At 37.0% G+C, this 24,256-nt stretch overlaps 1 protein-coding gene and 1 long non-coding RNA gene across 5 annotated transcripts in view; one reads left to right on the forward strand and one right to left on the reverse strand.

The window, feature by feature from the left end:
* The window catches only part of nvd (cholesterol 7-desaturase nvd), a 368,336-nt gene that overhangs the window by 43,328 nt on the left and 300,752 nt on the right, over positions 1 to 24,256 (forward strand). The window lies entirely within an intron of this gene.
* On the reverse strand, positions 11,259 to 13,823 carry LOC138913039 (uncharacterized). The gene is made up of 7 exons (XR_011418616.1): positions 13,692 to 13,823; positions 13,492 to 13,613; positions 13,343 to 13,432; positions 13,072 to 13,284; positions 12,612 to 12,960; positions 12,313 to 12,472; positions 11,259 to 12,251 (listed from the first exon to the last, which is right to left on the reverse strand). It is a non-coding gene; the product is annotated as an uncharacterized lncRNA (long non-coding RNA).

The following is a 24,256-nucleotide window of genomic DNA, read 5'->3' on the forward strand; positions in this document are numbered from 1 at the left end:
TTCAGTCAGATGTTTGCAACGCAGTGAAGGAGTCGTTTCCGACCACATAAAGTATATATATTCTTGATCAGCACCAATAGCCGAGTCTATCTAGCCATGTCCGTCTGTCCGTCTGTCCATCTGTCCGTCTGTCCGTTTCTATGCGAACTAGTCTCTCAGTTTTAAAGCTATCGCGATGAAACTTTCCCGAAAGTCTTCTTTTTATTGCAGGTAGTACATATGTCGGAGCGAGCCGGATCGGACCAGTATTTCTTAAGGCTTCCATAGGAATATTCAAACAAATATTCAACCCTAGCAGACTATTCCAGCCTTTTTCCCTTCACAGGCATTTTCTATTGCAGCGTGCCGAATGAGAAAATCTTAGAAAGTGTATTTAATGACGAGTGTAATAATTTTTCGTCACAAATGTTGATATCAGAACTTTTGTATGTTGAAGGTGCGATCGTCACTAGTTTTTTACCTCGTTAAGAGGTGTTTTTATTTGATATCAGAAGTTTTTGTTTGTTTATATTTGCTCTCATAGGAGCTGGTATATACATTTAAATTTAAATTGGTCAATCATAATTTGTAAACCATTGTATTTAAACAAATTAAGTTAAAAACCGTTTAAGTATTTCAAAATACCTTTTAAACGAGGTATAGCACATGTCTGTAGCTTCAGTAGTGTAGAACTTACAAACTAACGAAATTTAGCTATTTCTAGCTTTTTTTCCGCTAAAGCAGCGGGTTTTTCCAAAAGTCGTAAAACAAAAGTTTCCTATTTGGAACTCCTTAAAACAATTGAAATGATTCTATGAGCCTAAAATACAGTTTGGATACCCACGCACAAAATTAAACACTCAGGAAGCGTTAGTTGTTCTGAGCTGGCAAAAGCTGCTATTTTCGTTTCTGAATAACTTTTAAATGCGATTTTTTACATAAACATGATATATACCAAAATTTAAGGAATCTCAAGGGCTATACAGTTTAAAGTTGTAAGGAAAATCGTTAGAGCCGTTTTTGAGAAAATTAAAAAAAAGCTAAAAAAAAAGTTTAAACAAATTTTCTTTTGTTCATATCATTTTAACAATTACATTTACACAAATCGCATATAGAAGGCGTTTATAGCATTTAAAAATACCTTTCAAACGAGATGCAGCACAAGTCTGTAGCTTTAGTAGTATAGAAGTTACGGCGTTCCGAATTTTAGCTATTTATAGCTGTTTTCCCGCTAAACTAGCGGGTTTTTCCAAAAGTGGTAGAACAAAAGTTTTTTATATCGATGTGATGAACGTCATATCAAATTTTCAGAACTTAAAAAACATATTTTGGACAAGTGGATAAGTGGACAAGTGGACAAGTGGACAAACTGACAAACAGAATTAAATTTTCATTTTGGGAAGAAGAAGAAAATCTTATTTTGGCTATTTTTTTTGAACGGAGCGTCGGATTTTATCATATGACCCCTCGTTCGACGGGTATTTTCAATAGGAACACAACTAAAACATTGCGAGGGGGCATTTATCCCCACCGGCCCCAACAGCTCCAAATTTAGAAATTTTCACTTTTTCACTTTCACCGCTCTCTCTCCCAAGCCAATTGATTTTCTTAAAGTCTTGGTATGCAATCCTTTAAGTTTTTGCAATACCTTTCGATTGGTGTGTTACTCATTCCGATCGGACTATTATAGCAGATTTTCAATTTTGCGGCTATATAATAGTAGTCGCCTTCGCACACTCTCCTGGTGCGCTTCGTCACTACATGGACTGCCGTCCATAGTGATTAATATATATGCCTTCTTCTAATTTTTTGAGATCTTCAATAAGATGAAAAAATGAGCGTTCATTACCAGTTTGCTTTAAACTAGAGGAAGATATATATGCAGATGGGAAAATAAAGTCAAGTTTTGACAATAAAAAATTTGGCATTAATGGAAAACTGATGTACCCGCCACAAACTGAGAAAACGTGACTACCGAGAGGATTGTTAATTTGAAAATCGTCGAAATATAAAATATAAGGAATTACAAGGCTAGACTTAAATGATAAATTTATATTTCGAAAAATATTTCCACTGGCTATGTTTAATATCTTATTATCATTCAAACTTCTTTTAATATTTTTAAGGGTTAAATCTAAAATTTTTGGAATTTCGAAAATGGATTTAAACATAAAAGAAAGAGGCATTACATAAATATTATTTGATTTCGGTCCCAAAGTAGGATTTCCCCTATGAACCACTTCTGAAATTCTTTCATCAATTTGAATCACCTTAGGATCTTCGTACAAATTATATTCTTTTAACGTTTTTATCATTTTATACTCTGTACAAATTTCATCAAAGGGACTTTCGCAAAAATTTAAAATGGATTTTAAGTTACTATTAAAATGATTTTCATCTAGAATAATTTTAATGGAATTCCCTATAGATTTTGTAAGCGAAGAAACCATATTCTGCAAACTTACAACTAGATTTCTACACCCAAAAAAAAATAACCGAAAGTTTACAGTTAATGAGCGTTGTATTAAAAGTATACTACAGCTAGTGTTAAACTGTCAGTATTAATTCAAAACTAAATAATGTAGGGAACAGACTTAATAGTGTTAAGTTAACACTAAATAGTGTTAAGTTTATGTCCTGAGTTTAATTTCCATACCGAAGTTTTCGGTTTTCGTTCCTGGTGAGAAGCCAGGATGCTCTGGTTTGGAACCTGGACATTTCGAACAGAAAAAGTGTTACCGCTTTTTAATGTTATTCGACGCGTTAGTATTTTAATGGTTTGACATTAGTGTATTTTGTAAACGACGCTGCGGTCTGTTTAAGGTTTGTTTGTGAAAATTACTTGTGAAAATTTTAATATTTGCTTATTTTGGGCTTATTTGAAATGTAAGTACATTAAAATTGTGTCTTAGTGCATAACTAATGAGTAAATTCTTTTCCTTTTACTGACACCACCTTGAACTGCGCTCCAGATGCCGGGAAACTAAGGATCTTCCAATTGGCTTCCATTTTTTTTTTGACCGCGGCCAGCGCAATGTTAACTTCAATATCAGCGTCCTCGACCAAGCTTCGGTATACATCTGGACGGCGTTCACTCTGGAGATGATCTGCGACATAAGCGGTAAAACGGCTGCATTTGCCCAAATATGCATACATACGTACATATTTTGTACATTTATTGTATTTAGGTTTATTGGTTAAATTAAAAATTACCTTCAGTAATTTATAAAAATTTAAAAAATATTTTTAATAATATATGAAAAGTGCAAAACAACATTTTTTGAATTTTGTCTCTTCTATACGGGGTATAATATTTGTATAGTCATTTCATATGTTTATCGTATTTTTTATAGTATTCTGAATTTTGTACAGCTGATACATGTTGCGCCACAGATAGCTGTGAGGCGGGGCACAGCCTGCTGAAATCGCTAATTAAAACACCCCCAACGGCTCGACATGTAACGGCTTTCTTTTGAATTTATTACCATGTTAACCAACCCTGAAAACCTACTATGTTAAGTTGCACTCGAAGCAACCCTGATCGCTGTTAGCTTTTTCGCCCCACGGCGAATTGGCTCACACGGCACTTGGAATAAAACTGCAAAAAAGAGAACTTCGTGTGTCTAATTATTTAAAACGCTAAGTTCTGTCGGTGTCTACAAGTTGCTTTAATAACTCATTTGCTTTAGGCAAACATTTTGGCGCCCCCGGGTGGACCCTGGCAAGAATTTAAGCGTTTTTCGTAGACAATTGTTCGATCGCCGCAGCCCGCAAAAATCTGCGTGGACTGCGCACTCTCACTCAACTCGTCAACTCTTCAAGTGCCACCGCGTGTGTGTGTTGGAATCATCGCTCCTGCCGACTCCAAGTCATCGTCGGATCTCAGCCGGCTGTAAAGCCGCAACTTTACTTAAGTGGAAGCCGCATTATACATTGCTGCCGTTTGGGCACAAACTCTCGTTGGATTCGCCGGACGTTGGAAGTCATCATTTCGCCGTTGGAATTGCTTAAGTATCACCAAATAAAGTATGTAACCATCTGCTAATAAGCAGCATTTTCGCAAAGAAATATTTCTATTCGTGGACATAAAAGTGGCATCTGTAGCACGTGGTCGCTACACCAATACATAAAAGCAAATTTCGCCGTTTTACATTCGTTGCTTTGTCGCGAGATTCGCCGGCAAAGGTTAGCTGCGCTGCAAGCGCACACAGACACCTACATACGTGAAGCCACACTAATACAACGACACCAGCTACATCTTCGCAGATAAGCTGTACTACAATTTGCATTCCTTGGCTTTCTCATGTTCGTGGGGAACCGCGTGTTCTTAATGATATCTTTTGGGCCGAAATTTCATCGCTGCTCTTTATTTCCATTGCACTATGGGAAAAAAGTCAATTTTTTTGGCATAAAATCAACTTATTTTACAAATTATTTTTAAAAATTAAATATATTTTGTGAATTTACATACCCTAATTAGCCAAGAACAGTTATCAAAGATTTTTTACTAACAACACTATAGTGTTGATAAGCGAACAAAGTGAGCTCTTCGATTGACTTTGTTGTGTGCGTAAATTAGTGAAAAATCTTTGCAAACTTTCAGTGCTTATTTTGTGGAGCAACAAAATGGTTTATTATTTCTGATCATGTCAAATCGTAGCAAAGGTATTTTTAAATGTATCTTAGATTACATGTTTTGATTATTATGGTTTGTTGTCCAACTGTGAACTGTTTTAAATGTGCATCTTTTTAGCTTAAAACTAACAAGTTTGTTTGTGTTCCGTGGTGTACAACTTATAAATGGCACAAAGTTGCAAAAAGGTAAAAACGCAAAGTTATTACCAAATGTATCCTTAATATCACAAAACTAATCATTTTTGCAACTTTTTGCACGTTTCTTCAAAAAAATTACTTAAATACAGCAACTTATAAACATCAAAAAAAATATTTTGTAAATAAAAAAACAATCTAAGTGGCTTTCATTAATCTTTAAAATTGAATTTATGGAAAGGGACAAGTCAAGTGAAAATCCTGGCTGCAAAGGGCTCAAATATAAAGAAGCTGGACCCCCGTTAAAGCTTAAATTGGCATCTGCTCTTAGATAATATTTCACTTTTCTTGTACATGTCAGCAATTTTTTTTTTTTGACAAATTTTAAAAATTAACGTAAACCAAAATTATTTTACCGTCTTACCAAAACAAATACAAATTTTTTTAAATCCCTGCCAATTAATTTGAATATGCGGCGTGGGCGGTGGATGAAAGCAATGGTCCGATTCAAAAAGCAACAAAAACCGAAATAACAGCTTTATCTTAATAGTATATATAAAAAATTTCTAAATTGTATCTCTAAAACTAGAGTTTATGCCAAAAAAATAGACTTTTTTCCCATAGTGCATTGCTGAGTGCATCAATCTCAATTGATTTCGTTTTTATTTGGGCCTATATACATACATACGTATACATACTTCGGAAGTAGCAGTGCATTAGTGTAAATAATTCTCTCATTCTCTCATCCCTTCGCAGTGCTTGTACGTACAACTGCCAACATCTTTCTTTTTTAAATATGGGCAAAAAGCGTATAGGCAAAACTTCTTCCGTCGAAGAAGGTCATTCCGATACAAATGATCTGCTTGAGCAGCTGGACCGCGTTAGGCGAAATATTGAACGGATCAACAAGGCAGCTCGCACGCAGACGCGTCCCTTCGAGCCGTGCGAGATGGAATGTCGATTAGACATTCTCAATGACTACATTAAAACGGCATTCACCCTTCAGCAGGAAATCGAGGAAATCAGCTTGGACATATCAAGTCGTGCGGACCTGGAAGAATTATGCATCTCAGGTCGTTTCTTAAGTCACTTTGCAGTAGGTCAGATGCAGATAGGGCACACGAGAGATCGTCTTACAACTTGGGACTAAATACGTCCATGTCGCACAGTCGGTATCTCCCGCACATGAAGTTGCCGAAGTTCGATGGTAATTATGCGGATTTCAAAAACTTTATAGGACTCTTTACAAGCTTAGTTGATGCAGATCCCCAATTAACAAACGTAGAAAAGTTCAATCACCTGCTGTCGTGCTTAGAAAAGGAAGCTCTAGGTACTGTCAAGGCATATCAAATAACGGACGATAATTACCCAAGGGCACTAGAGAGTTTAAGTCGAGTCTATGACAATCCTTGCTTAATCTTCTTCGATAGCGTAGCGCGGCTGTTCAGTATTCCCACAATTTCTTCGCCGTCTGCCACCTCGTTAAGATCGCTCATCGACACAGTCACGGCCATCTATGAGTCTCTGCTATCTCTTGGTGACGACAAAACTATAGCAAACGCTATGATTATCCATATAGTAATGACCAAAGTAGACCCAAAAACGCGTTCTAGGTGGGAAGAACAAATAGACTATCAATCTATTCCCTTGTGGCAGGAATGCGCTGACGCACTTAACAAGCGGTATCAGCATCTTGCAGCTGATGAATCGACCTCCGGGAGGGTAAAGCAAACAAAGCCCAATCGCGACGGCATCAGCCGAAAGGTTAGTAAAACTTCCCTAACTGTTTCACAGTCTACCGAAGCTGCGAACACAAAATGCTACTTCTGCAAAGCAAAGGAACATTACATTCAATCTTGTCCGTCCTTCGCAAACGCATCCGTGGAATCGCGTTTTAAATTTGCCAAAAGTTGTCCGCTTTGCATAAATTGTTTACGTAAAGGACATGGCGTCCCTCAATGCAAATCCTCATTTTGCCGAGTCTGCTCAAAGCCTCACCACACACTGCTACACAGGTACAATGTGGTGCCGCCAAGTCAAACTGGCGCTGTGGAAGCAACTGCACAGATCATCGATACTCAACTCACTCAGCAATCACTTAACGCATCATTGAGCCATAGTCATCAAAATGGTGTCAATCAGGTTTTGTTAGCCACAGCTCTGGTTGACGTAAAGAGTCAATCAGGTCAAAAACAGACGGCGAGGGTTCTCTTAGATTCGGGCTCACAGGTTAATTTCATAACCGAAGAACTGGCAAAGGGTCTTCAATTGAAGAGGTATCAACACAACACGACATTATCAGGCATCGGCAATTCACATTTCACCGCTCGCCATGCAGTTCAAACTACCATTTGCTCTCGTGTCAATTCCTTTGAGGTCGTGGTTGAATTTATTGTGTTAAAAGCCATTTCATCGTATCATCCTGTGCATTTCACAGCGCCCACTGATTGGATTCCCGGAGACATTCGCCTTGCTGATCCCATTTTTAACACCCCGAAGCGCATCGACCTTCTCATAGGGGCAGACGTGTTTTTTGATTTGCTGACAACAGGAAAGATTCGACAAAGCGACTCCGGTCCCACTCTTCAGAACACAGTATTCGGTTGGGTAGCTTCTGGAAGTTGGACGGTTCCGCGACCCTTAGCATTATCAGCGTGCTGCATGTTAGGGACGGTTGACGAGACTCCGGCAGTTGACTCCCTTCTAAAGAGATTTTGGGAAATCGAGCTAGTACCAGAACTTACAAAATCCCAGTTGTACACACCCGAGCAGGCGGCGTGCGAAAAAGCGTTCGCAGATACAATACGTCAACATTCTTCTGGCCGATTCATAGTAAGCCTTCCCTTCAAATCGAGCCCCAATAGCTTAGGGCACTCGCGCTCGAGCGACGCATGTATGCCAACCCTACAATGCTTGAGATGTATACAGATTTCATGCAAGAGTATTTGTCATTAGGACATATGTCAGCAACAGACAATGTCATTCCCAGCAAACCTCATTACTTCATCCCCTAGTGCATACTCAGACCTCAAAGCTCGTCTACAAAGCTTAGGGTGGTGTTCGATGCTTCTTCAAAAACAACCTCACAACTATCACTAAACGACCTCCTTATGGTGGGTCCAACAATCCAGCCTTGCGTGTATGCAACCTTGCTGAGATTTCGCTTACGGCCATTTGCCATGACCGCCGACATCACCAAGATGTACCGACAAGTGCTAGTAGAGGAGAATCATCGAGATTTTCAAATGATTGTCTGGCGGCGCAGCCGAGAAGAGCCATTACAACTGTATCGACTTAACACAGTTACATACGGCACCGCTAGCGCTCCGTTTCTCGCCATACGTTGCTTAAACCAGTTAAGCAAAACATTTGCCAAATCGCATCCGAAAGGATCGCAGGCAATAGTCGACGACTTTTATGTCGACGATCTCCTATCAGGAGCAGATTCCCTGGACGATCTTAAATCACTCAAACAGGAAATTTCACAGATCCTCGAATCTGCTGGCTTTGTGCTAGCCAAATGGGCAGCGAACTGCGACCTTAGCGAAAGTCCGTTGCAAGAAGCAAAAATTCCTCTTGGCGACACTGGAGACACTAAGACTTTAGGGCTTACTTGGAGTCCAACGCAGGATGTGTTTAAATTCAATACTCTCGAACTGGATGGAAACGCCCCACCAACAAAACGTTCGATCCTTTCATTCGCATCTCGCCTGTTCGATCCATTAGGTTTGATTTGTCCTCTCGTCACGCTTGCCAAAATCTTAATTCAGAAACTTTGGTCGCTGAATATAGATTGGGATGAAGAAATTCCGCCAGAGATGTATAAGCGTTGGAATGCAGTCGCTTCCTCCTTTCAAGAGATAGGGTACATTCAGATTCCCAGATACGTCGGCACAAGTCAAACAGGCAGCTATCAAATACACGGATTCGCGGACGCATCAGAAGATGCATATGGTTGCTGTATCTACGTCCGTGCTGTGACTACAGAGGGCATCAAAACCACTTTATTGACAGCAAAGTCGAAAGTCTCGCCAATAAATCGCCTATGCATACCGAGGTTAGAACTTTGCGCAGCCCATCTACTTGCTAAACTTTGGAGTGAAGTCCAGAAATTGATCAATTTTAGTGTAGACAAAGTAGTAATGTGGTCAGATTCCGAAGTAGTTCTTTTTTGGTTACGCACAAGTCTCTCAACCCTCAAAACCTTCGTAGCCAACAGGGTCTCAGCCATTCATGAACTCGCCCCAACTGCAACTTGGAGACATGTGCCAACTAGTTGCAATCCTGCAGACCTGCCATCGCGAGGCTGTACGGTCAAGGAGCTAGACGCGTCCTTCTGGTTTGATGGACCACAGTTCTTGAGTGCTGACCCCAGTACTTGGCCAATCAATGAACATTTGGCGAAGGCTGTACCAGACGCCCAGGTTGAAATTCGAGCTAAGGCTGCATCACACACCACCTCAACGGTTGAGTCGAATCCAATTCTTCGCGTCGTTGAAAATTTCTCCTCGTATCTAAAAACAATACGAATCGTCGCCTATATTTCTCGCTTTACAAGAGGCCGAAATTGGATTCTGTGGACTAGCACTACGCTCTCAGCTTCCGAATTAGCTTTCTCGTTTTTAACGATCGTTCAGTCTGTTCAACGTAAATCATTTGCAATCGAATTTGAAAAGTTGTCTAAGAACCAGTACGTACAAAATTCCTTTCAAAAGCTTAACCCATTCATTAGCACAGAAACAGTTGGTAATTGTACGTTACAATTAATGCGAGTTGGTGGCCGCTTGTTGCACGCTCCATTAGAACATAATGCCAAATTTCCTTTATTAATGCCGAAGGGAAATGATTTCATAAGGTTGTACATCCAGCATCTTCATCGCACCAATTGCCACGTTGGGCCACGCGCACTCGTCGGCTTGCTTCGCCAAAGTATCTGGCTGATCAACGCCCGTCGAGAATGCAGTGCTGTTGTACGGCAATGCACTCACTGCTTTCGATACAAGCCTAGGTTGTATTCTCAAATAATGGGCAATCTACCGGCTGATCGCATTCTAAGCAATCGGCCATTCAGAGTTAGCGGAGTAGATCTTTTCGGCCCAATTAGAGTGTCATTAGGAATCCGCGGCAAAACCCCACTCAAAATGTACGTGTCAGTTATTATATGCTTCCCGACAAAAGCGATTCATATGGAACTCATAAAGGATCTTACGTCTAACTCCTTTCTACTTTGTCTCAGCAGATTCATTGGTCGCCGCGGACCTCTCGAAAAATTGTACTGCGACAACGCAACAAATTTCGTGGGTTCGGCAAGAATGCTTCAGGAGATCAAAGCCAATCTCGCAGATAACAAGGAAACGCACAGCACTCTCGGCGGATCTCACCACTTCGATTTCGTCTTCATACCCCCTCGAGCACCCCATTTTGGGGGCTTGTGGGAAGCGGCTGTGAAGTCCGCCAAACATCTCTTCATCAAAGCAGTCGGAAACGCTCTGTTGAAGGAAGACGAAGTCCAGACTGTGCTCGTCGAGGTCGAAGCGGTGCTAAACTCACGTCCATTGGTCGCAGATAGCAACAGCCCTAACGATGGGGAAGCTATCACTCCTGCACACTTTCTCGTTGGCACCACCCTCGCTACATTGCCACCAGTACAGTTGCCACCATCGATGAAGGATAATCTGAGTTGCCTGAAGCGGTGGCAACTCGTATCAGCAATCAAGCAACGTTTCTGGCGAGATTGGTCTCGCGATTACCTCACAAGCTTGCAACAAAGGGCCAAATGGACAAAGGATCTAGCAAACGTCAAGACTGGAACCGTCGTCGTTATCAAAGAGGATAATTTGCCACCCCAGATGTGGTTACTCGGCGTCGTCACAGAAGTGATCGCTGGGACCGACGGCAAGGTGCGAGTGGCAATTGTCAAGACCAAATGCGGAACCTACAAGCGAGCAATTCACTATCTAGCCCCATTACCATTGGATTGAAGATCTGGAGCTCTTCAACGCGGGCGATGTATAGTCATTTCATATGTTTATCGTAATTTTTATAGTATTCTGAATTTTGTACAGCTGATACATGTTGCGCCACAGATAGCTGTGAGGCGGGGCACAGCCTGCTGAAATCGCTAATTAAAACACCCCCAACGGCTCGACATGTAACGGCTTTCTTTTGAATTTATTACCATGTTAACCAACCCTGAAAACCTACTATGTTAAGTTGCACTCGAAGCAACCCTGTTAGCTTTTTCGCCCCACGGCGAATTGGCTCACACGGCACTTGGAATAAAACTGCAAAAAAGAGAACTTCGTGTGTCTAATTATTTAAAACGCTAAGTTCTGTCGGTGTCTACAAGTTGCTTTAATAACTCATTTGCTTTAGGCAAACAATATTTATACTGGCATTATACTAAATAGTATACAAAATAAACTAGCAGCCTAAATTTCAGTACACTGAGTGAGTATAAACTGTATACCGTTAGTTTAAACTTGACAACTTCGAAAGTTTCATTTTTATACTTTCGAAGTCCATTAGCTTAATACTCAGAGTATCGAGAAATTTTTGACACTCAATAGTTTACTTTTAATGTAGAAATAGTTTAGTTTCTATGATCATTTTTTTTTGGGTGTAGGAATAAAGTTTTGGCTGTACAAAGACAAAGACAGCTTAAGAGCCTGCTTTTTTAAGTCTCTGATATTGAAAATATCTTCTTCTTGATTTTCATTAAAAAGGCTTGACTCGTCCATTGGCTCTGACGCTATGGTAGATCTATTGGAAGAACATGGATCATCGCTACTGCATAATTTATGGGTTGATTCGTGAAATGGCTCGCCGGCATAATGAATTTTATGTACTTTTTCTAAGTGTTGCCTGAAGTTTACATAATTTGTAAATATTTGATTACATTTTGATTGGACACAAGTAATTTTTAAGTTTTTTTTCGAAAGTCAGTGTGTAGATTTCATGTGTAAAATCAATAAATGTGGACTAGCAAATGATTTCCTACAGCGAAAACAGATATTCATTTTGATTTTATAAAATATTATTTAACGCGTCTATTAATGAAGCTACGTTGGAAGATTTAGTATCAAATTTTGTGTTAATTCCAAAAAAATAGTGTTGTATAAATAGACAAGTTGGCTCACAAGCCTTCGGATATTCTAATGCTAAAACTTGAAAAATCTTGAAACATGTGTTCAAACTTTCAATAAAAGAATTAACTTTAACTAAGTTTTGGTCATAGTACACGTAGAAATTTTTAAAACTATATTCATAACCCTCGACTATCACGAAAGGTTGAATGGTCGACCTGGAGGTATAGTACTTTGAAATTATCTCGTTTATGCGCTCTTTATAGTTTGATATAGTTGTCAGTTGAAGTACCAAACTTTCTTGTGCGTCAGCAAGGGTCACTTTTTTGGTCCCTTTGCCGTTTTCACTCGATTTGAATCGCGCTGACGATGGTAATGCAGAATTTAGCAGTATTGCCAAAAGGAAATCTTGAGAATCTAGTTAGTAATATACAATTAATTTTTCAAAATAAATAGTTTTCAATTTATAAAAAAAAACCTTTGCACGTGGTCAGCTTAGCCCTTGCAAGCTGGTTCTGGCTAAATCCGTTCGTTAGGCTTGAATCGTAAAATTTTATAATTTTCGGCTTAAATGTATCCCACTTCGACAATAACGATGCTGCTTTGCCTGGATACAGGAACTCGAAATCAATTTCAAACTAAAAAGGGAAAGGGGAAAAAATATAAAAACTCAATATAAACAAATTTTTCGGACGGGTGCCAACTTTTTTTAATTCCTTGTTAAGAAAAGAAATTTTTACAATTTCTTGTGAAATTTAAGATTGTTGTACTACGTACCAGGTCTATAGCTTTGGCATGAGAAAATTTTGACCACCCCTGAAAAAAGTCGTCAATATTGTTTTGATCGAGCTCCCGACGTCGAAGAGCGCATGTTTTTTTTCCAATTATCGCAAATTTCGGGCCATTCTGCTCCGCTTCTATTGAGTCGAGTTTTTAGAGCCAATAAATTAGAATCGTCGGGTTCAGTCAAGCCAACAACAGGAGTGGGAGGAACCAAATTTCTAACGTTGTCAGGGGGTCTGTCAAGCTTTTCCTGCTTTCGGCGCTTAGCTCTAGTATTCTTGTATTTGCAAAATAGCTTCCCTCCAGGCGAGCCGTTCTTTTGTCTTTGAATATAATAATAGTCCTGAGACAAAACAAAATATACAATAATCAAATTAAGAATAATAAAAAAAGGCTCCGATAAGTTTCAAAATACTCTTTTAAATCTTCAATTCGACTGTAATGTGTCAATTACCTCAACATCAGCTTCTTTTGGAAATAAATGCGTTATCTCCTTTAAAAGCATAAGAAAATCAGATTGTTTAAGGGTTGTTTCATTAAATATGACATCCTCAACGATTATATTTATAATGTCATCCCTTTCCTGTGAAGAGAATGCCTTATTAGTTTCTTTAAACTGTAATAAATACCTATCTTTTGGACAGTTTTTGAAGATCGACAACAAGCTCTTAGAAATAAACATATTGTAAATTTCCATTTAAAAGTAATTAAAATTACACGCATACCGAACTTAAAACACTTCTACCAGGAAAAGTTGAAATGGCATCATCAGTTGTCAGAGCCGCAGGTCTATCAGTCGTCTTCTGGCCACCAAACTGAATAAAGATTAATTATTTAGTATTTCTACCCTTGCTTGTCACTTTTTTTTAATAACTTTTTCGCTTCTCCAGGAAAAGAGTTTCTCGCGAAACATGATTCTAAGCCCCAAAGGGGGAGTGGCCTCCTTAATTTCTTCAGACGTAATATAGCGTAAGCTTTCATACTTGACTTCTGCAGCTGCAACCACACAGGCGTTACTTTGGATTGAAGAATCTGGACCTGTCCTTTATATTTTTACATGGATGGTGTACTTACCTCTTAAATACTCCAATGCTTCTTGAAGATCCAGCTGTTATAACAAAGCTTTTATTTTTTGATCGTCCTCGTCTTCCAGATCATCAAAAGTCACTAATTTATTAAACGCTTAGAATTATTGACGGAAAAGGCAGAGCAGTCTATACGAGGTATGACCAGTTTGGTTCGATTAGTGTTGATATCAGTTGGGGGTCTTTAATTATCGGTAAATTAAAGTTTTGGCTTAGGTTTTCCAATTTACACATTTTCACATTTAGATGGCGCTACCTTAGTAGTTAGTTGTTATTACTGTACGATGCAGTGCCATCTGTTGGAAAAAAACAACGTTACTCCTTTAGACTAAAAAAATTTTCAGAGCATTTCCTTTATTATAAAAAATTTGTTTATAAAAATAAACAGGATTGAAATCCTGCTGGGGTCTTAAAAAAATCTTTTTCAAACAACTAGTCCGATCGAACAGCCCGGAACTTAATCCCGTTTTATATAAAGAAGCCATAATTTAATCTTTTCAGGATGACATTTACCTTTTCAGACTTAAAGTAAAAATTTCAGGGACCGTAAATAATGATTATTGACCTATTTTTTGAACCAAAAAATCAGGCACTTAGGATCGACATACGCAAAAAAGGAAAACACCATAGTGATCCTCATTGCTTAATCTATTCATTATCGCCATGATTTTTATTTTTGGGATTTTTATAATATTCTTCAAAAATAATCATTATTTTTGAGTTTTAAAATAAAAATCAAAAATAATCATTATTTCTGATCAGAAAAAATAAAACTCAAAAATAATGATTATTGTTGATTTTTATTTTTTTCGCTCAGAAATAAAACTCACTTGGACGCCACGGCTTTTCTGTGCCGATTTTCGGCGTTTTTTTTGCATAGTCCTATGTAGCAAATGCAGACGTACCACCTCTGAAAAAAAAAAATTGAACTTGGCTTCTGCATCCCGTTAAATGGTATCATTCTTATAGTCAGTAAAGGAGATACTTCTAGCCTTTGTTTATGTTTATGTATTTAAACAAACATTATGTTTATGTATTTAACCATGGATTGCAGTCGAAATGCACTTGTCTTTCTCTCTTACTCTACACGAAATAATTAACCAATGAAGGCCGCCAGCTCGACAATACATACTGGAGCAACATTTAACAAAGTGCCACCGCTGTTTAAAATCTCTAAAATCTAAAGAAGCATTGTCCCTTATTCTTAAGAACAGCTTATCCTCTTCTTCTCAAGAATTCGCGGCTTTTGCAAAACTAATTTAAATATCAAACCATGTATAGAAAAGGGTTTTAGGTAAGTAGAAATTGGTTAACAAAGTCTGCAGTATAAGTTGTTCTTAAGAATTCGCGGTTCTTAAAAAATCGATTTCAGATACGTTTTTATTCAGGAATTAAGTAATCAGCACAACTTTCCACCCAAGAAAGACAAAATTGGTAATAATATTAAAACAATTATATCGTGTTATTTTATTTTAAATAGTATTATTATTTAAATATTTTAGTTAATTTTTATTTAATTTGACAAAAAGAAGCATGGCCAAGGACGAGCTTTTTATGTTGCACCTATTGTCCGTCAGCATAATTTTCAGTGCTGAAAACGATCTCTCAACACTAACTTGCGTTGCAGGTACAGCGTGTACGACTGTGGCCAGTTGATATAGAATTGGGTAGCGCAGCTTATTTTCTTCCCAAAACTTCATTATGTCTGTATCCAGGCTTATAGGTTTGACATTTTGATCGATTCTTCGAAAACCGCGAATTCTTAAGAAGAAGTGGATGCTTTCTCTAAGGACCTTTTTTTATAGTTCGTTTCACATTTTAATCGATTCTTCAAAAACCGCGAATTCTTAAGAAGAAGATACTTTCTCCAAGGACCTTTTTCTTATAGTTTGTTTGATATTTTAATCGATTCATCAAAAACCGCGAATTCTTAAGAAGAAGAAGATACTTTCTCCAAGGACATTTTTCTTAGAAATCGTTTGAAATTTTAATCGACTCTTCAAAAACCGCGAATTCTTAAGAAGAAGAGGAGCTGATTGTGTGGATACTTTCTATACCTAGATTAGTGGACTACTGAAGATATGAAAAAGTAGTGGTATTTTGGTAAATGTGATTCCAGGTTGTGTTGAAGAACTCGCGGCCTTAAGTAGTTCTTGTAGAATGAGAAGGAAAAGAGCATTTAGACTTAAATCCATGTCTTAATACATAAACAACATAAGACATCATAAACATAAACAAAGGCTAGAAGTATCTCCTTTACTGACTAAAAGAATGATACCATTTAACGGGATGCAGAAGCCAAGTTCAATTTTTTTTTCAGAGGTGGTACGTCTGCATTCGCTACATAGGACAATGCAAAAAAAACGCCGAAAATCGGCACAGCAAAGCCATGGCGTCCAAGTGAGTTTTATTTCTGAGCGAAAAAAATAAAAATCAACAATAATCATTATTTTTGAGTTTTATTTTTTCCGATCAGAAATAATGATTATTTTTGATTTTTATTTTAAAACTCAAAAGTAATGATTATTTTTGAGTTTTATTTGTTTTGCTCAAAAATAATGATTATTGAGTGAGTTTTAAAATAAAACTCATAATGATTACGGTCCCTGAAAAATTTCAATCCTGATTCGGATAAAAAAGTTTTAATACAATCTTCTTAGGATAACATAAATTTCTCGGGCTTAGTGTAATCCCAAAAATATTAAATTAAGCCTTTTTTTATCCGAAACGGGAATGAAATTTTTAATCTCGGAATAAATTAAAATCAAGAATAAAAAATTTGAATTTAGCCCGCCTTTTTTTTTTGAGTGTAGTTTGTTTTTTTAGCTAAAAGCTACGTACATGCATACATTTGTACATAAATATGTAGGTGTAGAGTTTTATAATAACTTCACCTTATTACTCGCATTATATTTTTTTTTCAGAGTGAAAAATTACAGATGAATGCTAAAATACCTTCAGTTGCATCAGCCAAATAATTTGTTTGGCGAAGCTGTAATTATACCCGTTACTCGTAGAGTAAAAGGGTATACTAGATTCGTGCAAAAGTATGTAACAGCTAGAAGGAAGCGTTTCCGACCCCATAAAGTATATATATTCTTGATCAGGGTCACTAGCCGAGTCGATCTAGCCATGTCCGTCTGTCCGTCTGTCCGTCTGTCCGTCTGTCCGTCTGTCCGTCTGTCCGTCTGTCTGTCTGTATGAACGCTGAGATCTCAGAAACTACAAAAGCTAGAAGGTTGAGATTTCCCACACATATTCTTTGGCTTCCTACGCAGCGCAAGTTTATTTTAGCCGAGCGCCACGCCCCCTCTAACGCCCACAATCGCCCACTAACGATTTTAAAATGGGTCCTGCGCCCACATCTTTAAAGATTTCCGAGAAGTATAAATGCAATTTTGTTGTGTATATTTATACCTATCGAAATGTAGAAGACATTTTTCAAATCGGACCATTCATTAAAAAGTTATACGATTTATAAATTGTCAACATATATCTATCTCCCTCGCACTCCCTTTAGCTGAGTTACGATTATTAGTCGGGACACCAACCCGACACAGCGTTCGCACTCCCTTTAGCGGAGTGACGGGTATTAGATAGTCGGGACACCAACCCGACTATAGCGTTCTCTCTTGTTTTGTTTAAAAACCTTCTAAGGTAAGAGTATATCAAAAAGAAAAATATGTGGTATTTGTTTGACATACCTAGTCATGTAAATATGTATGCATGTACGCGGCTCACCCGATCTGAAACCCGATTTTCTTTCATATTCTGCTCCTGTCGCTTGCTCTCTGGACCGACGCGTCGTGACTTTTCTCTCTTCTCCTTCTCTAAATTGTACCACGATCTGACCCATGATGAAACTATACAAGGTGGTCTCCTCAGCTCTGCTGAGGATGTTAAATATGTTTACCTCTCTATCTCTCTTAAGCGATAGAATGAGAAAGCCAGATAGAGACTGCCACAAATAACGTCCTAAAATGAGGGCAGCTCTCGCGACGAGACCACCTTGTATAGTTCCACCATGATCTGACCTGCTTACATTCGGGCTCCCTTCGCTGAAAGGCAATGTATGTACAGTGATGAACTTAATTCTTGGCACACTTGGCATCTTGGACTTTAGGTTCAATTTTCTCCGACTAATATATGAATAAAAAAATTAAACAAAATTTGTTTATATAAAGGCCTCATTTTACTGTTTAAATAATTTGGTTTCATATTTATATCTCTTAAGACTAATTTTTTAAAACTCAAAAACGAAAAAATTAGCCTATTCTGCCCAAAAAAAAATTCTTGGCACACTTGTGTTGTATTTTACTATTTCGCTAAAACTTAACCGATTTGACTCATTTTTTTTGCTAAGTCCGCTTTGTCTTAGTTGTCTAGATGGTATAATGTTAAATTTGTATCCTTAAATCGTTAAAATAACTTAATTTTAACGAAAAACGGTTATATAAAAGTATGTTAAATGCCATTACCCATATCTGTGCGAAACATAATATTTTAAGGGCTGGATCAGGGTCAATCATATGCTAATATTAGGAAATATGTGTCCAGAAGTTGTTTTTACCATTCGGATCCTTTTACGGCGTTTTAAAGGACTCTCACTGTGCCAAAATGCAAGGCACATAGCCCGACCCATGGGTTTTAGGGGCCAGGGAAGCGAAAGGATCAAGAAAAAGGATAATGTCAATCCTTAGATTTTATAAGCACAGATCGAAGTTCAGGATAGGAAGGACTTTTCCAAGGATATTCAACCAATGGCATTTTTAAAGGCCCTGCAATGTGCTAACTAAATTTTTGTGCAGCTAGAAAAAATTAAGTGATTTCAAAGGCCACCAATATAACCATTTAGGATACAAAAAGGGATACTTTAGTATCCCAATCGACTTTTTTAACCTTTTTACTTTATCAGGTGCTATACCAATCCTTTCCATAGACTTAAGGACTCGGAAAGTTGACCTTCAAAATAAATGAATATTTTCTAGCTGCACAAAAATTTAGTTAGCACATTGCAGGGCCTTTAAAAATGCCATTGGTTGAATATCCTTGGAAAAGTCCTTCCTATCCTGAACTTCGATCTGTGCTTATAAAATCTAAGGATTGACATTATCCTTTTTCTTGATCCTTTCGCTTCCCTGGCCTCTAAAACCCATGGGTCGGGCTATGTGCCTTGCATTTTGGCACAGTGAGAGTCCTTTAAAACGCCGTAAAAGGATCCGAATGGTAAAAACAACTTCTGGACACATATTTCCTAATATTAGCATATGATTGACCCTGATCCAGCCCTTAAAATATTATTTTTCGCACAGATATGGGTAATGGCATTTAACATACTTTTATATAACCGTTTTTCGTTAAAATTAAGTTATTTTAACGATTTAAGGATACAAATTTAACATTTTGCCATCTAGAAAACTAAGCCAAAGCGGACTTAGCAAAAAAAAAAAAGTCAAATCGGTTAAGTATTAGCGAAATAGTTAAATACAACACAAGTGTGCCAAGAATTTTGTTCGGGCAGAATAGGCTAATTTTTTCGTTTTTGAGTTTTAAAAAATTAGTCTTAAGAGATATAAATATGAAACCAAATTATTTAAACAGTAAAATGAGGCCTTTATATAAACAAATTTTGTTTAATTTTTTTATTCATATATTAGTCGGAGAAAAATGAACCTAAAGTCCAAGATGCCAAGTGTGCCAAGAATTAAGTTCATCACTGTACGTGTCTCTCCCGGTTCTCTCTCTTTCTGAAATTCGATTTTCAACCCTTCCATCCTAAAACTCCAAATCTTTTGGGTGAAAACAGTAGGTTTAATTTTGGAGACGAAATTTGCCAATCATTTTTTTCGTGCGCCCCTCGTCTTAAACATAATTTAAATTTTTGCAAAATATTTGACATAGAATAGAATGCATTGGGTGATCCGTTATTTTATGCTAATTTAATCATTACATACTTATGTATGTACAATGTACATGCCAATTTATCGATGTGTGTGTGTCATTGCGTTTTTAAAAGTTTTTCCCTGCTCTCCCCTTGAAAATCAATCCAAATTTTTTTTAAATCAAAACAAAAATTCCTTTTGTATTTTATGGTTTGCCTACACACTTTGACTTAGAATTGCATCCATTAGATAATTCGTTCTAATATCCAAATAGTACAATTTTGTTCATAAAAAAAAAACAAGCATACAAAAAACAAAAACAACGTGCTGCCAAAAAGGCCCCCCGCAACCGCGCAATCTTACAAAAAAAATCATATAAAATCAACCGTGGGTCCAAAAAAAAAACAAAAATGCCTTACTGATTGTATGGCATAGCTCATCACTTTAAACCAAAATCGGATCCGATCGCATAATCGGTGCGGAAAAATTAATTAATTGCCCCAACCGGAAGTCGGTCTTACAAACGTAAAAAATTAAAAACAAGAAAGCAAAAGACACGAAGTCAATCAGATTACTACAACCGGAGATATAGATTTTTAATGAAAGGGTACTTTTTCAAAATTAAAAAAAAAATCAAAAAGGTGTTCGGTTTGTAAAAGAATCGCCCATATACCAAATTACCATACCAGCGGAAGAATTTTGTTTCGATCTGGCACTTTTGGGTTTCAGACATTAATCACTTTTAAAATTGCAAAAAAAAATGCATAATTAAAAAATTAATTCGTCCTTTTCAAGTTTAAAATATTTTTTATCGCTATTAGCAAAAAAGAGACAAATTCAATAAAAATGGACCAAAGAGCCAAAGATCTTTTGAGCCAAATCTGGCAACTGTGATTGAGACGTTACTATTAATTTTCCAAATAAATAAGACAACAAAATACATGCAAATTTCGTAAATAGGTTTTCTACTATTTTAATTGTTAAATACTATTCAATGACAAAATACATGAAAAATTCAGAAAATAGTTTTTCACTATTTTTCTGTGTTGATTTTACATACCCTGCAGGAAACGGAATCAGTTTTGGACCAGTAATATTCTAGTTGGGTCAGGAAAGTTAACTAGTTCAAGTTATGTCCATTTCCTTGTAACGCACTTTATCAAAACAAACCATGAATCCGTTTGCCTGTGATACCTCCGGAAAGTTGGCAAATTTCAGCATTTTTCGAACTTTGAGGTCCTTGTGCTAAGAATCCTTGCGTCGGGGAAGTTTTTGGAAAACGCAGTTTAACTCTGGAATTCGTAACGAATTCAAAACAATAGCATCAATCGAGGTAAATTTAAAAAGCATTAGTTTTGTAACACAGTGTTATTTTTGATTTTTTCGGGTACCCCGACTATGAGATACTCGTTGAGAGGGAGACGGATATATAAAACTTTGATCGGGCATAACTTATTAGGCATGTAAATATGTATGCATGTACGCGGCTCACCCGATCTGAAACCCGATTTTCAACCCTTTCATAGCCTCCCACCGGGAAAATTCCTCTGGAAAATAACATATTTTCAAGAGGTTTCTCCATACAAGCGGAAGGGACAAAACCTCATTCACCCCTTACATTTCTTCCATTTCTGGTTTCAAAATACACGGGGGTGACACAAAAAGTAAGGGGGAAATGAGGTTTCTATCTGGATCTCTGGCAGAAGAATGCAGGACAAAATCCACTGGTTTTTCGACTTCCTGCATTATAGATTTTCCCCACGTACCCAGTTATGGTTTTCCTCCACTTGCAATATCTGCGTTTCTACACCCTCCCAGTTTTGGTTTTTCCAGACCCTCGCAGTTTTGGTTTTGCACTGCTTTGCAGTATCTGATTTTCCACAATAAAAATCATGTTTTTTGTAATATTTGTTTGTGTATTTATTAATAATATTTACAATCGAAGCATTGGAACTAAAAATTGTTAATGCCTGAAGCATTTCCGGGTTTTGCTTGGCCGAATGCAGTTCTTAGATATCCATTTCTTGTCTGTCTTCTGAAAATATCAAAAGTAATTTAGATATGAATGTAAGACCAGGAATAATAATAAGAGTAACTACCATTATTAGGTCTCCGCACAAAATTAAAGGATCTCTCCAGAAATTATGCCTGGGTTGCCATGGCCGATCATTTACCCTCTGTTCAGTTGTTTTATGTCGGGTATCTATATCAAAAACTATGAGAAGAAAAAATAAAATATGACAAACGCAGGCGCAACACTTCTGGTCCCAAGAAGTCTCAGTCGGCCTGGCTGAAATAAATGTAATATTTTGATTAAGTTAAACAACTAAGTTAGTACTGAATTACTATTTATACAACCATTTAATGAACACCTCACACCATTTACCACTGGTAAAGATTAAAAACATTTCAAGTGTCACTGAAATGCAGAATTTGTGTTGAAGATAGCATCCGGAGGCGTATATTTATTAATGGCGAAAATATCTGTGATACTAACCTTTGTAACGCAGAAATAAAGATTATAAAAAGACAAAATTTATTTTATCACTCACCTTTTTATTGTTTTTTAGATTAAAATTAACTATTTTCACTTTTTCCAACAAATTTAAAAATGATGTGACCCTGCATTATATTCTTGATAATACCATACAAAATGCAGATAATTTTGGTGTAAATTTCTTTGCAAAGTAGGGTCACACTTTGCCGCCGAATAAATATTTCGTTTAAACAATACTTTTCAGGGACCGTAATCATTAAAGGTTACGTATATTATAGGTATATTAGGCAATTTCGTGTTATCAATACCACGAACACGAATCGTGGCTTAGGCCACGATCTGACGATCAAATTATTTTATTTCACAAAAAATGTTTAAAAATGTAAAAAACAATAATAATTTTCTTTGTAATTTAATGTAATCCCTTGATAAATGTGATCAAATATTATTAATCGCCTTACCGTGGCTTTTCTCTATAATTTTGTTGAATCCCACATTCATTCTTATTATTCTTTGAAAAATGTTGAGTAAAATAAATTAATATAATCATTATAGACATTATGATAATAGTTATATAGTTTAATTTTTTGATTAACAATTATTAATATTTTTTCTACGAATTTTAAAATTACTAAAAATTAAAAATAAATGTGAGAATAAGTCTCTTGGTTTTGGTGCAAATCATAGAATTTTTGAATTTTATAAGTTGGTGATTTTTTTGTTAAAAAATATTATAATCGTGGTGCCACAGAAATCACACAGCGCATAAGTGGCCTGATATTGATGCTTCTCAGAAACCCACCCCCATTTATTCTTGGACGTTGATGCACTATGGTCAGTACAAACAAGTGGCCCTTACGACACCAAGCAAAGCTTGTTACGCGCGGAGCCCTAAACCGTTTTGGGCAAGTAAGCGGAATCGCGGACATGGAGAAAATACGATCTAACAATAGACAGTTTAAAATACATGCTTACAAAGAATTTATAAATTATTTGAAGACAGAAAATACATAAGTTTATTATAATTAGTAGCATTGGGGGTATCAAACAGTAAGACGTGGCACAGTGAATTATAGTCGTCACACAGAACACGAAAAGGATCATGCAGGGCATAATTAGATCTACATATTGGCAGGGACAACGGACGAAAACGGCGAACTGTTCTACAGGGTACATTCCAGTTAAGTGAACTAAGAAGGAAAGGGGAGTCGACATCACCATTAAAAAGTTTATGTAAGAACATAACTCCATGACACTTTCTACGATGGTAGAGGGTTGGTAAGTCGAGCAGGCGCAACCTCGCAAGATAAGAGGGCAGTCCACTACCTGTGTCCCAGTGTAATCCCCTCAGAGCAAATAAAAGGAATTGTTTTTGGACAGACTCTAACATATTTTGGTAACAGCTAATTTGAGGAGACCATATACAAGAGCAATATTCCATAGACGGACGAACAAGAGAAACATACAAAAGCTTTGTTGTGTAAGGATCATCGAACTCCCTTGACCAACGTTTCATAAATGCAAGAAGACTTCTGGCTTTATTAGATATAGTAGATATATGGTCTTTAAAACTAAGTTTATGATCAAATAAAACGCCAAGATCCTGAACTGATAAAATTCGTTCAAGGGCGTTATTTCCAATAGAATAAGAAAACAGATGGATTACAACGATAAAAGGTCATAAAGTTACATTTGGAATAGTTTAAATTTAACATGTTAATCATGCACCACGTATACAAACCAGAGCTTGCAAGGTTCGGTCAACCTTTTCAAAGTGTTGGAAAAAAACCTGTCACAAACAACCCTATGACAACTGGGTGAGAGCTAACCCCTTAAAAGGGTTTTTGCTTAACAGATGTTACGCTCAGAGCAAAACCCTTTTTTTTAGAGTTGTTTCGGTTTCTACTGACTACTTTGCTCGGTCTGTTAAGGAAAACGGTCTTTTGTGAATGTATGAGTGTGTATGTGTGACCTGTTCAGTAATGCTTCAGTCGTAACATTGCTTTTTGATTATTAAAATTCAAAAGGGTAAGGGAAAATACGTAATGTGTATTCTCTAAAGCTAAATCTGTAAGATTAGCCCATTTACCATTAAATTCCAATATTCTACATATTTTAAATAATTTACGATTCCAAAACTCCACTTTTGGCATATCTTTCTTATGTAGTAATTAA

This window comes from Drosophila takahashii, chromosome 3L, assembly GCF_030179915.1.
Source record: "Drosophila takahashii strain IR98-3 E-12201 chromosome 3L, DtakHiC1v2, whole genome shotgun sequence".
In the NCBI taxonomy this organism is placed as follows: domain Eukaryota; kingdom Metazoa; phylum Arthropoda; class Insecta; order Diptera; family Drosophilidae; genus Drosophila; species Drosophila takahashii.